We start from the raw sequence: 17,944 nt of genomic DNA, 5'->3' as shown, positions 1-17,944 counted from the left end.
CTCCGCCAAAACTTTGCTGACTACAAATGGTAGTTTCCCACTAAACTATCACCATCTTGCAAAGTCTCGGCCGTGAAAGCCTGGGGTTGAGGTTCTCTGTGCAAAATGGAAAAATAGTGACTTAAAACTACACCCTGTGACTGTGAGATATGACGCTCCGTGATCCCCTGCAACTTTTGTAACTTTCAGAGCAGAGGACGTCGTTACACTCCACTGACGCTAAGTGTAAAAGAAACAGTTTCATGCCCTCAGATGATAAAGAGGAACTTTGTTTTCTTCTCCTTTCTAGAGGTAAGGTTTTCGTCTTTCAAGCACCATCAGAAAACGTGATATACATAGAAAGCTTAACATTTCGGTTTGTTGTATAAGTTATATGTAATCATTGCTTTCGCAAGGCGTTATATGTCTTAAGTATTTTAGTCTGGATTGAAAAATGAAAGTAAACTAAATACCTTAGCAAAATATGGGAGTTTTTTTTAAATCTCAGTCGAACACTCCCTATCCCCCAACACACACACACTTTCATTAACTCTAAATCTTTTTTTTTTTAACTTTTTTTCTTTTTTCTGAAAGAAGAGGGATAAGAAGCAGAGGGAGCGAGAGGTGTGTATGGTGGTTGAGGTACTGTACGTAAACTTGTTTTTGTTTGGGATACTAATATGAGTCAGCACATCGATGTAAACTGTATGAAGGTAAAATGAGAGAGAGCAATGTCTTTTAACTTAACCATCCAGATAGAAAATATCGATGAGTTATATAAAGTGTAGGCACAGGCTGTTAATTATAGTTACGGATGGTATATAAGGTAATATCTATATTATAAACTACAAGTATAGCATTATGCTAAGGAAGATAATAAAGAAGTCTGCAATACAATGTTTTTTTTATCTAACGGTTGCCAAATGTAATGTTTCTTTTATCATAAAGTACACGGTTCTCTTTCCTTTCTGAGCATATATCGGCTACACTTCACACAATATATGGTCTTAATTTAATGATATGACCGGAAGCGGACTGTAAGTACAGGTAGTGTACGGTCATTTTTGTCCCTTCGGTGGCCCCCGAGTACCCGTAAACTTCTGCAAGGCAGAAATAAGGTCATATAACTCCCAGTTTCTCTACTATACAACCCATACCAAAACACAGAGCTTTCAGATTTACTTCTAGCGTCAACTAGTGACAGTGAAGCTATGGAGATGGAACTAATGATTGCTTTAGTTCAACTAAGATCATGATCATGAACTCCGGAAAAAAAGGTGTTTAAGGATCCCTTAGACCTTCTACAAGTTGATGACCACCTACTGCTATGGTACTACAGATTTCCACGGAGGGGAATACTGTACTCCGGCTATGTGACCAACTACAGCAAGAAATTGTTCGAATGACAAGGCGGTCACATGCTGTACCAACCCATACGTCTGTGCAAATAACTTTAAAATTGTTTGCAAGTGATAGTTCCAGAGAGTAGTTGATGACATTACTGGCTCAGCGAATCAACTGTGGCAATTGCTCCCAAATAATAATAATAATAATAATAATAATAATAATAATAATAATAATAATAATAATAATAATAATAATAATAATAATAATAATAATAATAATAATAATAATAATAATAATAATAATAATTGTAAGCGCCTTAGTTAAGGATGGTCGAATTACGAGCAAGTCGAAGGTTATAAATGAAACCCGCCTTTTGATGCACTCAATATTTATTGATAGGGTCAAAACCTGCAGAGAACAAGGCGTTCATTAATATTACATGGTGATCCAACTGATACATAACTTGTTAGTCTCACACAATTTTATCTAAACTACATAAGATCATTAAACATAGTGGCATAATACATGTATAAAGTATATTACTCTATTAATCTTAGCTGCTCTTCATTATACATCGTCTTATTGCTCCAGATAAGGCAGAAAACGAGTAGGTAGAATTAGTCCACAATATTTCAGTACTGAGGGGTACGTCATCACGTAGGCTGTACTTACAAGTGCGGGTTGATGTAAATGAGTATGGTGTTCCAAGAGACAACAGCACTGCGCAAATTGTCTCAGCACAGACTCAGGGACAGGATTGTGAGTTGCTGTGTTCAGTACTGCCAGCAGAGGGTGGAGATGTTCACAGTATCGCTGTAAGGCTTGGTCTGAGCGTTAGGGAAGGCCAGACAGTCACCGCCACCTGCAGAACTGTCTATTCAGCAGAAACCAGAAACGCGTGACTGTAAACAGCCATCACCTTCTCCTACATCTTCAATACTCTCATAGCTAAACTATTTCTAACAATTTATTAACACTGTCCACGTGGTTCCCGGCGGGCGGTAACAATCCGAAACGCTTGTTCTATGGCTGCAACATTTACAAACATCTGGCGAGGTCACAGGTCGCGCGGCCAACTGGGAGACACAACACCTCTACAGTCTACAAGGGAGGTCGTGGCGTAAGTGGTCGTAGGCTGAGAGATTTATGTTTGTTTGGGTAAGGTGACACTTGTAGACGGCACATCGGTTGAGGAGCTGGGAGGCACTCAGTGCTGAGTGGAGGTGCTGAAGGCAGGAAATGCCAGCAGCAATGTGTAACTGAAGCCAGCGGCGATAACATTCCCTGCGTTGGGCAATCGAACAAAAGATTTTATTATGTAGCGTGTTCAAGAAGGCTTACACGGGTCACTGGCCTTTAGAACTCCCCAGATACGGTTCGCACACGTGCCTGACGCATTTGACCATCGGCTCCTGGAACTGCCGTGACCCTGCCCAATGGCCATTTGTTGCGAGGAAGATCTTCTCCAGGTTGGTTGTATGTACCTCTGTCTTTTGCGAAGTAGTGGAATGTACTCCCTCACCTAGCGTTTCCAGAAGCGGTCTGCTAGGAACTGCATGTGCTGCCACCGTCATTGATATGAGTCCCTCAGAAGACATCCTCCCAATGGCAGATCAGATCAGGTCAGGTCTCTCAAGTCACTCGAGGCAGGGGTGATGGGTCTACTATTTATGATTGCTTCCACTTCCCAAAATAGTGTCTGCAGTCGGTATTCATCCAGGAATTGGGTCCCCACAATTGTCCTGAGAACTTTTGCGTTTGTTCGAAATTGCCGTTCCCAGACTCCAAACGTCGTGCTGTTTCCCTTTCTTCCCCCTTTACAAAATACGCCTCCAGCATTTCAGTCACAGTTCGTCGTATTTCTGCCATCATGTTGGACCCGGGATTTTGGTTAGGTGCTGAGCATTCAGTTTCAGGCAGAGGGTGGTCCCTTTCTGCTTTTGTTGCCATAAAGTCGTGGTCTTTCAGCTTTGGAGGGACAACTTCTACCTCAGGGTCTCGGTCACCTTCATCCATGTTCATATTTCCATTAACTTTGCTCTGGATCCATTTCCACTACCTCTTGTCCTTTTATTGAGATTTATTAGCAGCTCTGGTTAGGTCTCCAAGTTTGTTTGATGAACCACAGCTCACCGTCTGCATTTGCGTTCCGTGGTGCAGCTTGCTGCTTGTATTTATGGTTAACGACAGTAGATCACTGCTGGCTGCTTATGGTGTTACAAGTGGCACTTCACTGCCGGTTGCTTACGGTGTTACAAGTGGCAGGTCACTGCCGGTTGCTTACGGTGTTACAAATGGCAGGTCACTGCCGGTTGCTTACGGTGTTACAAGTGGCACTTCACTGCCGGTTGCTTACGGTGTTACAAGTGGCAGGTCACTGCCGGTTGCTTACGGTATTACAAATGGCAGGTCGCTGCCGGTTGCTTACGGTGTCACAAGTGGCACGCCACTGCCAGTTGCTTACGGTATTACAAGTGGCAGGTCACTGCCAGTTGCTTACGGTATTACAAGTGGCAGGCCACTGCCAGTTGCTTACGGTATTACAAGTGGCAGGCCACTGCCAGTTGCTTACGGTATTACAAGTGGCAGGCCACTGCCAGTTGCTTACGGTATTACAAGTGGCAGGCCACTGCCAGTTGCTTACGGTATTACAAGTGTGATATTAAGTAAATTTAATCACACTTACCGTGTACTTTGTTGAGTTAATATATTTGTTACCCCAAACCCGGTGGTGATGTATCAATTTTCCTTTCCTTCCCTAAGCTCAGTAGCGGGCAACAGCTTTTCCTGTATGAAAAGGAACACTCGCAACCCGGGCGTGTGGTCCACACTCATATGACAGTGTCCCGGCCAGTGTTGCCATTTGGCGGAAAATTGTCTGCTAAATGGATGCATACGTCACACAACGGTTGTGACGTTACATGCGGAGGAATTTCCGCAAAGTATGTCTTTTCAATTTAAGGGTACAAATGTGCATAACAAAGGAGGATATGAAATTCAGATATCATTCGATGATTTTCCTTATTTTATTTAAGGGTAGTAACATAATAATCATTAAAGATGCAGTAGAAAAGGCGATGAGGTTGACAGGTCAATGGATATGGTCATTCTGGCCGTCCTATAGTGAAAGCAGGAGGATTGTACACTGATTAGTACTTCCGAGGTTTTCGTCTGGCGACCACTATGTAAGGCTCCTTATAACAGTGGTGAGTAGGGAGTGACAGTTTGGCAAAAGTTTTCAAAATCTAATTGCTTGGGTTGGATTATTTGTCTATCGGCCACGCTAATTCCGAATATGTTTGAGTTTTTTACATCATTGCATTAGAAGGTTTGTGGATACTTTTGGGTTTGGCATGAAAAACGCGAAAAAACTGTAAATAATAAAGGGACTGGCAATGTGGCACAACCTGTTAAAATCAAGTTATTGAATTGGATTATTCGACTACTGTGTACACTGGTTCATAATATGCTCTTGTTTTACAACTCAATGCGCTACAAATTATGCCGATATATTTGCTGCAAGTCACCACATACGTATATTTCGAAAACCAGGGCCCAATATTACCAACGGCGTGGATAGATTCCGTGGAATGAATTCAGGACATTCCCGCTCATGGAACATTACCAAACTCCGTATATGTGCCAATGGCAGGCCAATGGCAATATTTACAGAGTTTGTTGAGGCTCCCTGGACGGGAATGCCCTGAATTTATTCCACGGAATCTATTCACGCCGTTGGTAATATTCGTCCCAGGACTGATCAACGAATTCAGCCCAAGTAGCTTGACTTGGACAGTTAAGGACAAAATCTCAGTCCGTACTTTTGAATAAAATATTGTTCAATAGGTGGTGATATTGAAGGGTAACGATAAGGTGTTCGGGGTTCGGATGCCTCTGCCATCTAACAAGTTGCCTCTGAACAAGGAAGTTGGAAGTGCCCTGGCTTATGAAGCAGAAAACGAGAGGTTAAGGAGAAGAACAAATGCTTTTGATTATATGGATGCCACCAGTACCTTCTCAGTCACCTTGTTGGTGGCATCCATAATATCATAGCTGATGCTCTTTCAAAAGTACATTGTGACATGGCTGTATGTGAATTTTTTTTTCTTATTATCGAATTAGTAATTATTAACTAACCTTTAAAAGCCTGGTGGCTTTCTTTTTGGGGGCAGGTGTTATGATGAACTACTTCCTCAGTTTGTTTAGGGAAGACAATGGTCACAAGATGGAACTGGCCATCAGTCAGTCTAGGGTGTAAATGGCCGGTCTTAGTACCATAGTACCATAGTATGTGGAGCCCTGTGATTGGTCCTGGTCGGGAGGTGGAAAATCTGGTGTGCTCAAGAATCAGCTACTGAGTATGGGTAGTGAAGTATACATTTGGTTTCCTGTCTCCTAAACCATAAGTATCGAGTGTTAGTGTACAGTACTCTTAATGCACCAGACCCCAGAGTTATTATATTTTATATGGTGATGTTTAGGATATCGTGATTATATATTAAAGTGTGATGGCTAGAATTTAATGTTTATTTACTATTATTTGAGTTTTCTGAGTTCTTTTGTTATAAATATTTTGCATAAAATTCTGTCATCAGCTTTAGTTATACCGTTGTAAATAAATAGAAAGTTTGAACTTTTAAGGTAATTTTTCCTTATTAAACAGGTTGAAAATTTTGTTATAGGAGGGGCGGGATAAAAAATTGTTTTGTATCATAACAATATGATGAGAAAAATATAAAAAATAAGTACGAAAAGTATATAAACGTATAGAATATATATATATGTTTTTTGTAAGTAGAGGACGTACTTTATAAATTTGTTTATTTAATTTTGCCTTTAAGCATTTGTGCAAGTAATTCATATTACATATTGACTACATGTGAAGACTTCTTGAAGTTCACTGTTTGTGTAGTCTATAAAATAATGATTGTTTGTGATCTATCTGAGAGAAGAGTCAGTAGAGTTTCGCGCTGGCGATAACGTCAGGAGTGGACGACATCCTACTCTGGGAGGGATGTGTTACAGGTACGTCTTGCGGCGATCAACCTACGGGTGGGGGTTGATCCTTCTTGGAGTGATCCACCTGGGGAGCTGACCTATTTTGCGGCGATCAGCCTGAGGGTGACCTGGGGCTGACTTGTCTTGCACACCAACGAGGCTTGATTGTTTAAGCAAGAGGTTGTTTGCTTGTCTGGAGCCACGATGACAACCTTCCTATAATACCTGGTGTTGTAGTGTAAGCTGAGTGGCTGGTTGGCTGGCGTTTTGCTTGGCTGACCTGTAGCTGGCAGTGAAACTCAGCCAACACTCGGGTAGGCTCGGCTACTCTTGGCTCCAGTCGGGTAACCTTCAACTGTGTGTCGCTGAGGGCTTGACTGCTGTGTTTGCAATTTTTTTTATAATGTCTGTGTTACCACTGTTTCTGTGTATATGTTTTGCAAGTGTTTATCACCACTGTTCACTTATTTTTCTTGTAAATGCTTGTTTGTTGATGATTCACTTAAGGTACCACTTAAGTCACTGGACTCGCTCGGTTTATTGTCTCTGAGTGTTTCACTGGTTTTCTTTTTTGCCTCACTTGGCTGCCACCAGTATTTGATAGTCATTTTTGTATCACACTCAATTATTTTAAATAAGTTATGGAACTCTTAAGTGGCAGGGCTGATGTAAACACTTCTTCTGGGCTTTTCTTTATTGTTGATAAAATTATATATACAGTCCTGAGTTTAGGAGAGAATGTATTGTGGATTCTCTTCAGGGAAGTGTCTTGAGTACACTTTTATATGTGAACACTTAAGTTAGGTGCTTACCCCTTGACTAATGGTAAGTTTCGGGCTGGCTCCTCAATGTGTGAGAGCAGAACTGTATACTCGGCAAAAACCAGGACCGCTCGGCTGTAAACTCTCCATCAGCTCGTTCCACTCCTTTCTCCTACATATTCAATTTCTAACAATTTATTAACATCGTCCACGCGGTTCCCCACGGGCGATAACACTCTGAAATGCTTGTTCTATGGCTGCGGCATTTACAAACATCTTGCGAGGTCACAGGTCGCGCAGCCACCTGGGAGTCACAACCCCTCTACAGTCCTTAATGCATGAGTCATAAAGGCAAGCTTGAACTTAGCATCCTTCCCAGTTGGGCACTGTAAACGCTTCTGCGCTTCACCGTGAACAGGATGTAAGGGGTGCCCAATAAACTAGCCCCCTCAGGGGCAATCTGTAAATTCTGTCTACAGGCTAGAAGGGAGGTCACGGCGCACTTGGTCGTAGGCTGACAGATTTGTATTTTTGGATAAGGTGACACTTGGAGACGGTACATCAGTTGTGGTGCTGGGAGGCACTCAGTGCTGAGTGTAGGACTTGAAGGCAGCAAATGCCAGAATGGTGTAGCTGAAGCCAGCAGCGATAATAATAATAATAATAATAATAATAATAATAATAATAATAATAATAATAATAATAATAATAATAATAATAATAATAATAATAATAATAATAATAATAATAACAATAACAATAACAATATTAATATTGTTATTATTATTATTGTTGTTGTTGTTTATTTATTATTATTTGTTATGTTTATTTTTATTATTATTTATTATTATTATTATTATAATTATTACCATTTTTATTATTATTTATTATTATTTATTATTATTTATTACAATTTATCACTTATTATTAAATAATATTTTATTATTATTTTTTTTTTATTAATTATTATTATTATTTATTATTTATTGTCTATTAATTATTATTTACTATTTATTAGTATTATTTATTATTTATTAATAATTAATCAATAATAAATAATAAATTATTATTATTGTTCTTTATTTATTATTATTAATTCTTTATTATTATTTTTTTATTATTATCAATTATTTGTTATTATTATTTATTATTTATTATTATTATTTGTTATATATAATGTATTATTTTTATTTATTATGTCATTTATTATTATTATTTATTACTAGCAGAATCGCCGCCCTCCGGGTTGCTCATCCGCTCGGTCACGGTTGGACGCCACCCTCCTGGAGGCTCCACATTGTCTCACTGTTCAGTCCCCAAAACTTCTTCTTCCATCAATAGTTCACTACAACGGTACAGCAAAGGATATTTTTTTTAGCATTAAACTGTTATTATTTTATTGTCTAATCATCACTACATATAATACCACCCATCATCACTACATATAACATCATCCATCATCACTACATATAATACCATCCATCATCACTACATATAATACCATCCATCATCACTTCAGATCGATAAAGTAGTTTCCGAGATTCTCGTGCGGATACACACACACAAACAAGCACACAGACATACTTCTTTGTTATATATATAGAGAGATTAACGAAAACCTTATCGGAGATATTCTGCTGCCTTTTCTTTGAAGCTTGTCCCTCCATTGTTCTTTTCTCGTGTGACGACTGTCTATGCTTCATCAACCAGTGTGGGTAGCTTGTGATTGGTTAATATTCCCTGAGGGTGATTAGTCATGCGAAGAACCAATATAAATGCACGACAACACACTCTGGCGTTAACGTACTCAACTAAAGTTTATTTCGATCCCCGTACAAACTGTTATTGAATCACCTATTACCAGGTTCATACAGTCACCATTGCTTTTCGAGATGAGGAAAAGGTTGCAGTTAATGTTATGACCATGTTAGTGAATCTGGCCCCGGGCTAATACAGTATGAAGAAGATAAAAGATAAAGACATGTAAAGAGAAAGCTGAGAAATCAAAAGAAATCTGTTCTTAAATAACAGCGAAGACTCAGAGGCCAATAAAGTTAAAACAAGAATTAAAATTTAAGAATGACGCTAAAGATTTATAAGTTTTTTGCCTTTGTCTTCCTTTGTTTTCCCCTACGCTATTTCTCTTTCTCTCTCTCTCTTTCATCAGTCGTCACGTGTGAGGTGGTGGCCTGAAATGTGAGGGGTGAGGAACATGGCCTCACGTCCTTCCTGCTTTTAGCTTTATTAAGTTTGTGAATATAAAGAGACGTGGCGAGACCGACCTGCCTAGAGAAAGACGTGCAAGGACTAGCATGTTTCACCTCCGGGAGAAATATCGTCTTACTTGATGATAAATTCTGATGTAAGATAATCGTTTTCCCTCCATGTGTTATTGTGTATGTGTGTCTTTCACAGAGAAATAGTGAGTTTGTGTGTGTGTGTATGTGTGTATGTGAGTGTGAGTGTGCTCCTCTGCCTTGTGGATTAACCATGATACAGTAGTCATAAGGTTACAGAAGTAAACCCGAACAAAAAATCTGGGGTGAAGCCACGCATCAGGCAGACATGCCTAAAGAGTTCCAGTAAGATCGCAATGGCGGAATCGACGGAAGAGGTGACCAACATGGGAACCAATGACTACACAGGCGGATGTAGGCAATGTAAGATGGAAAGTCTACTTAGGTGAAACCCAACAAACTGGGCTATCGGCAGTCCATTGCAACTCTCCTACTCCCCAATCATTGCAGTTACCTGCTCCACTACACCAGGAAAAGGGAAACCCAAGATGTGTGGTTACAGCCAGCGCTCCTGCCCTCACCACATAATTCAACTCATGCACAGCCATCATCTAGCTCAGCATACTTTTCATCATCACCTAAACCCCTAAATCCCTAAAAGTCCTTTGGAGACAGACGAGTGAGCGAATGGGCCAGGCAGAGATGACTGCCGGGAGTCTCTAGTCACAACTCTGCACGTGGCAGGCATAGATAAAATGGTCATTTAAGCACTAAGATCTAGGCAGCAGTGTAATCCGGTCCTGTCTGTGCGACTGAGCAGCCCTTTCCAAGAGCCACTTTGCTCACCCCACATAGGGAAGGGGCTAGAAGAGGTGCCCTAAACACCAACCTGACTGGGCAACTCCACCCAGTAAGGTCATCCTACTTTAATGCAGTCGAAATCATAATCATAGATCAAAACAAAAACAAACTATAAAACTTCATATGGCTGCTGCTTGGAATATCAGGACCCTTCTGGATACTGGCACATTAAAGCGTCCTTGAAAGAAGAGCCGCCCTTGTGATAAAAGAACTGTCTAGGTGTAACATCGACATAGCAGCCATTACAGAGTCCCGGCTCCCAGACGAGGGTCGACTCACAGAACAGGGATCCAGCTATATCTTCTTCTGGGAGGGTAAGCCTGCTGCGAAGAGAAACCACATTTATAGAGTTAGATTTGCCATTCGCCAATCAATCCTACATAGGGTAATTAAAATGCCTGTTGGGGTCAACGAGCGCCTCATGATGATTCGAGCCCCACTTACGTCATGCCTTCTTCATCAGTGCATACGCCGCAACACTTGATGCAGAGGATGACAACACGGAGGAATTACGTCGACCTTGACAGAGTGCTAACCCCTATCCCCAGAGAAGATAAGGTTGTGCTCTTCGGTGACTTCAATGCCAGGGAGAAATGGAGTGGGAAAGTGTAATCCCAACGGCCTACTTCTCATCAGCGAATATGCTGAACACAATCTCACTATCACCAACACCTTGTTTAGGCAGGTCGACAAGGGTTCATGGCAACACCCACGAAACAAATGACTACATCATTGTCAGAGAAAGAGATGGCCGAGATGTCCTCATCACCCGAGCCATACGTGGCTCAAACCACTGGGACACAGATCATCGGCTCGTCAGAACCTAACTCCTCCTTCACGTCGTCAGTGAAAAACTCTCCCTTCACGTCGAATTAAAACGGCGAAGGCAACAAGCCTCCAGAAGAGGTTTTAATACCAAGCGACTGGAGATCAATCAGTAGCTCTTGTTAATATTATTGTCGGATGGAACCTCATCATATTCACCCAGGATATAAATATAAATTATTTATATAAAAACTGTATTAAAATAGCTTAAGTGACTCCAGTATAAGCAATGACCGTTACAATAATGATGGTCAATTACCATTTAAGGCAAATGTAAACAATCAAAAACATAGAAATAATAGAAATGATGAAGATGTATTCCTGAAGACCTCATACAACGACGGGTGGGTGGGGAGAGCTGGAGGAACGGCTTTTTTCGCACTTTATTTTTCCAACATTCGCGGCCTGAGATCCAATTTTTCTTCTATGGAGCACCATCTATTAACCTCTTTCCCCGATGTCTTACTACTATCTGAACTTCAACTGACCAAAGCAGCTTCGCCCAAACCTTTTCAAGTCTCCAAGTACAACCTTTATACCTCTTTCCGTTCTAAGGGAGGTGTATGCGTCTACTACAACACACGTACACCTATAGCTCGACTCACGGATATTGAATTTTCTTTATATAGTGTCATCTGGCTCAAAATATCTCTACCAATTATGATTATTGTTCTTTGCTCCCTATTCTGTTCTTCCAACTCTACCAACTATTTGGAACTCTTTGACTATTTCACTTCTTGTCAGAGTCATTCTATCCACACACTCCAACACCGAGATCCTCTACCTAAGGGATTTCAATGTAAATCAAAGACAAAAGTCGTGTCGCGGATTTGTCCGAAGATTAAATATAACTCGTGAAACATTATGAGAACCCTACCACAAGGCAGAGCACACCAAAAGTTATAGCCCTTAGGCATATGTTTTCACCAAATTTTACGACACGAGTTTTGTCTTTCATTGTACATCACAGAGAGTGGCTTGGCTCTGCAAGGGATGACCCAGGTGGAGTTCAGGCACACTCTTTTTCCTTACTTAATGATCTGGAACAAATAATTAAACACACTGTACGTGTTCCAGATAGACACGATCACTTACAAACACTATTGATCTTTGCTTTACCTCTAACCCCTCACACTATTCATACTTAATTTTTGCCCCTTAGGGTCTTCTGATCACAATCTTATTTTTATTAAATCAAACCGGGCATGACCACCTCCCCCACCCCCTCCAAACGCTAAATATGGCACTAACGGAGGGCCTTACATGAATAGAATACCCATGATATACTGTATATACTGTATGTGTATACAAATCAAATCTATTAGCATAGACTTGTTGTGAGTGAAGAAGATGACTTGAGACTTGTAGAAATATGCCTTTAAACATAATTACAGTATAGCAAAAAATATATTGTACTTTTTTCCTGTGATTTTGTTTCTGATCACTAACAGGCTGACCCTAGCAGAAGTACAGAATTGTATGGGGATGACATATAGGAAATCCCTCAACTTGATTATAGGGGGGATGCATCCCCCAGGATGTATACTGAATATTAATTTTCTAACACAGTTGACCCCTATATACTTTCCTTGCTCGCGATACAGTCAGCGCATGCACATCAACTAGATACAATCAGAGCATGAGCAACACCTGCTTCAGATAATACAATACAATATTCAAATGAGCCTTTAAAAATGAACCCGTCACCAAACAATAATTATATGAAACACTGAATACGTAGGGTGTCTATAAAGTCCATGTGTAGTTTAAAATGTTAATATCTTGAGTTATATAAGAGATACAAAAGAATCTGTAAAATGCAATAGAGAGGCATTTTATTCAAGTTTTAACAACTGTAATCTTAGGATTTTAATTTTCAACATAACATCATTACGGATACAAGGCATAAACGATTTTTAAGCCATTCTGTATAGTGTAGGGATGATTATCTAGAAAAAAGAAATAAATTAGACTAAATATTTTTTTTTCGTGTTAGAAGTTAAATAAATTGCCCCTCTATTGCACTTCACAGATTGTTTTTATCTTCTATAGAACTGAAGTTAGTAACATTTTAAACTGCACACAGACTTTATAGATATCCTGTATAAACCACTCACACCACGAAGCTGTCATCATGAAAGTCTGAAGAGAGACCCTCGGCTAGATAGAAATAATACACCAACATTGGTTTGATGAAAATGACCCGGAAATCAACGTACTCGTTGATGGTATACGTGCTGCTTTCACTGACTGGCAGAAAAACCCTCAGTTTCGGGCAAAAGCTGATACCTACCACGAGAAGAAAGTGCCGGCCAATGTAAACTTCGCAAACTAATGAATGAATGGTGGACAAATAGAACGTGTAGAATGCAAAATTTTCCTGATCAACACAAGATGCATGAATGTTTTAATTCAAATAAAACAATATATGGCCCAACGACTCAAGGCGTGGCCTCCCTATTCTCATCCGATGGTTACTCCCTAATTAACAAGGCATCCGTCAGTGCTGGAAAGAACACTACCATTCGCTGCTCAACCGAAACACCGATGCGGATGTCCTGACTACCCAGCTGGTCCCTCAACACCCAGACCTGACCTACTCCAGCTAACCTTCATCCTGGGATGAGGTTGCTGCTATGTACCATCAAACAGGTGAAAAATAACAAAGTTACAAGGCCTAATGGAATCCCAGCAGAGGTGTATAAAGCAGGAGGACTTCATCGACCTTCATCGACCTTACTAATGCCTTCGATTCGATCAACAGGGAAGAACTCCTTTTGGCTGCCAGCCAAAATTCTTTGTTATTTTGAGGCAACTCCATCGCGGAATAAATGGCAGTGTCCTGCTCAATAGCACCCAGTCTGAGTTCTTCCCCATTCAAACGGAGGTGAAACAGGGATGTGTACTGGCACCAGTTATTTTTCCTTTTTCTTGGCTGTCTTCCTTACTTGTGCCAGTGCCAATTAAGGCGGCGGGGTGGGCATCCAGTACCGGATAAAGGGACTTTTCAATAATAGACGAATCCAGGCAGGAACTTCAGTATGCGCACGTCCTCACCCTTGTCGCTTACACTGAACGCGAACTACAGGAGATCCTGAACATCTACACAGATGCATTTGCACACTTCGGCCTTGAGGTGAATGTACGTAAGATTCAGATTCTCTTTCAGCCTGCCCCTGGTTCAGCCACACCTCCACTATCCATCCAGGTTAATGGTATTACCCTCTCTAATGTTACCCACTTTCAGTATCTCGGCTTTCACCTGTCCACCACCGTGGACATCGATGAAGAGATCCAACATCGGATCAGATGTGCACCTCAATCCTGTGGCAGACTATGTACCTGGGTCTTCAGCTGTAGTGGTCCTCCCCTCCCTGCTGTAAGGTAGTGAGACATAGGTCATATATATGCCAGTATTCTTACTGACAACATCTCTAGGAGCATCGAGGCTACCCTTATCCATAAAAAACTACTTTGGACTGGCCTTGTTACCTGCATGAATAACAGTAGACTGCCAAAGCAGCTACTTTACAGTCACTAACGAATGGCGGACAACCGAAAAGTTATTAGGATAGTCTTAAGACAAGCCTGAAAAAGTGACAAATCGACCCCCTCGCCTGGGATACTGTCACTCAACACCGTAATGCTTGGAAGAGTACGACACAAGAAGGTGTTAAAAATTTCGACTTAGCCCGATTGCATATTGAGGCAGACAAGCACCAGCGCGGGGAATTTCCCGCAGTAGATTTAGCCCTCTACACTTGCAATATTTTTGTGGACGGCCCTGCCGATCCCGTATCGGCCTCTCGTGTCAACTCAGAACTCACCAACGAAGGTGACATCTTTAATAACTCAAATTATTGTATCATTGCTAAATGATCGTCACACTCGATTCCCCTTATTGGTCTGTTTACGGAAAGACAAAATGGCAAAGAAAAAAATATATTTACTGTGCCTTTCGTTTTGTAATGTTAAATCAGTCTGTTTGCATGTTATAGTGTTATACCGTTTCTTTTATTGTTTAAAATATGTAAAGCATAGCAGCACGGGCCAAAGGTGATCCTGGCGGAGGCTCCGTGTACACAGTCCTTCTGTCTCTTCATGTACAGTGGGTATATCCACCGTATCAAAATTACGTGCTACTTTTTTTTTAGTAAATTGATGGTATTTCCATTACAAAATCAGCAAAAGACTTTTAACTCCTTTCACCTCGGGGCGAGCGAGCAAACCCTGATTAATATTTTTCACTTCTAAGCAATGTAGCTTTTTTGCGTTCACTCTGAGCAGAGTCAATTAAATTTATTGCAAGATTATCCTATGTGTTACACTATGCAATGAACAGAAACAAAAAAAATAATACCGAACTGTCCAGGTAGAATGATTCTTTACATTAATGATATGAGCTTGCCTGTGTGTGAGAGTGAGATCACGACCTTAGGCCAAACATTTTACATAACTTTATATTATAGAAACATTTTTAATATTTATGTTAATCGTAAATTTCGGAGAAAAAAATAACTTGGTCACTATATATAGTCCTGTGGCCGGAGAAAACTGTGGTCTTGCACCGTGATGACAAAGTGCTCAGGGGACGTCCGGCTCGTGGCCCGGGTGTGAGTGCTACAGCGAACACAAAATATCTCCTACATCGCTCTTTGATTTTTTTTTGGTTTGTTAACTATATATATATATATATATATATATATATATATATATATATATATATATATATATATATATATATATATATATATATATATATGTATATATATATATATATATATATATATATATATATATATATATATATATATATATATATATATATATATATATATATAATCACCTCACCAAGATTCAAACCCACGATCCTATGAATGTGACAGGGGAACATTACCTTTGGGCCACCAGGACACTAAAAGCAGTCCTGGACTTTGTTATATTTCACACAAAGCCTGTTCAACGAGCTTATGGCGCCGTGAACCTGTAATGGGGACTACCCGTGCCTCTTATGTGATCAGACTAACGTTTGACAAAATCCGGCTTCGAAACACGAGGATCCATTTATATATTTCATGAGCCCAATAAAGCACGCGGACTTCTACATATAATCAATTCCTCACCCTGCCAGGATTCGAACCCACGATCCTATGACTGTGACTGGGGGGCACGGGTAGTCCCCATTAGAGGTTCACGGCGCCATAAGCTCGTTGAACAGGCTTTGTGTGAAATATAACAAAGTCCAGGACTGCTTTTAGTGTCCTGGTGGCCCAAAGGTAATGTTCCCCTGTCACAGTCATAGGATCGTGGGTTCGAATGCTGGCGGGGTGAGGTGTTGATTGTATCGTGGCCGGACAGATGGCCGAAAGACATTTGGCCGACGGACGTTTTACCGACGGACATTTGACTGAACGGACATCGAGCCGACGGACATTTGGCCGAACAGACAATAGACCGAACGGACAAATGGCCGAACGGACAATAGACCGAATGGACAAATGGCTGAACGGACATTTGGCCGAATGGACATATGGCCTTTTTAATTTTATTTTTATTTTTATTTTCAATGTATTTTTTGCACATTTACTAAGGGATAAAAGATATTAATTGTAATGTAATTGCTATATAAAAATTGCTTCAGTCTTGTGCTTAATATCTGGTAGACGTCGGAAACAATCAGCATTATTTTCCCCAATTTTAATTTAACTAGTGAATTACAAGGACCGAGAGAGGTTTATGTACACAGGGTGACCTTACAAAACATGAGGTCAGGTCAAAAACATGACATCCGCTAATCCACACACCAACACCACCACAAACACAAAAGAAAGGGCGACGTAACTAGTCATGTTAAGTTAGGTGAAGTTCTTAGCCACGCCCCAAACCAAAAAAAAAAATTGTATATCATGCAAATGTATCACATTGAAATTATGTTAACTTTTTATCCTTTAGTAAATGTGCAAAAAATACATTGCAAAGAAGAAAGAAAAAAAAAATAATAAAAAGGCCATATGTCCATTCGGCCAAATGTCCGTTCGGCCATTTGTCCGTTCGGTCTATTGTCCGTTCGGCCATTTGTCCGTTCGGTCTATTGTCCGTTCGGCCAAATGTCCGTCGGCTCGATGTCCGTTCAGTCAAATGTCCGTCGGTAAAACGTCCGTCGGCCAAATGTCTTTCGGCCATCTGTCCGGGAGCCGATTATATGTTGAAGTCCGCTTGCTTTCTTGGGCGAATGAAATATATATAGATCCTCTTGTTTCGAAGCTGGCTTTGGTAAAACGTTACTCTGATCACCTAAGAGGCACGGGTAGTCCCCATTAGAGGTTCACGGCGCCATAAACTCGTTGAATAGGCTTTGTGTGAAATATAACAGAGTCTAGGACGGAATTTAGTGTCCTGGTGGCCCAGAGGTATCGTTCCCTGGTCACAGTCATGGGTTCGTGGGTTCGAATCCTGGTGGGGTGAGGTGTTGATTATATGTAGAAGTCTACATGCTTTATTGGGCTAATGAAAAAAAATAAAATAAATATATATATATATATAGCCTATATATATATATATATATATATATATATATATATATATATATATATATATATATATATATATATATATATTAGAGATAAAGAGTAAAAAGTTCTATTCTTAGGGCAATATGAAGCATATCAGTTATTATGACTCAGTTTACTTAGCAGTAATTTTTAACTTGGATGTTATTCGAACTGCGGCTTGTGTTCCTGGGTAATGGTTAATCAGTGAGGTTAGAGAGTTATCCGATCTTCCTTGGTCATACGCTCGTTAAATCAGGGTGTAATTGTTGCGTTGACAGCAGCTTCTACACCCTAAGGCCTTAACCAATTAAGCGCCTTGGTGGACTAAGGCTGAACACATTATAATATTATTATTATTATTATTATAAAAATTATTATTATTATT

Source organism: Homarus americanus, unplaced genomic scaffold, assembly GCF_018991925.1.
Source record: "Homarus americanus isolate GMGI-L3 unplaced genomic scaffold, GMGI_Hamer_2.0 scaffold42746, whole genome shotgun sequence".
Lineage (NCBI taxonomy): Eukaryota > Metazoa > Arthropoda > Malacostraca > Decapoda > Nephropidae > Homarus > Homarus americanus.
Note: the sequence above shows the minus strand (reverse complement) of the source record.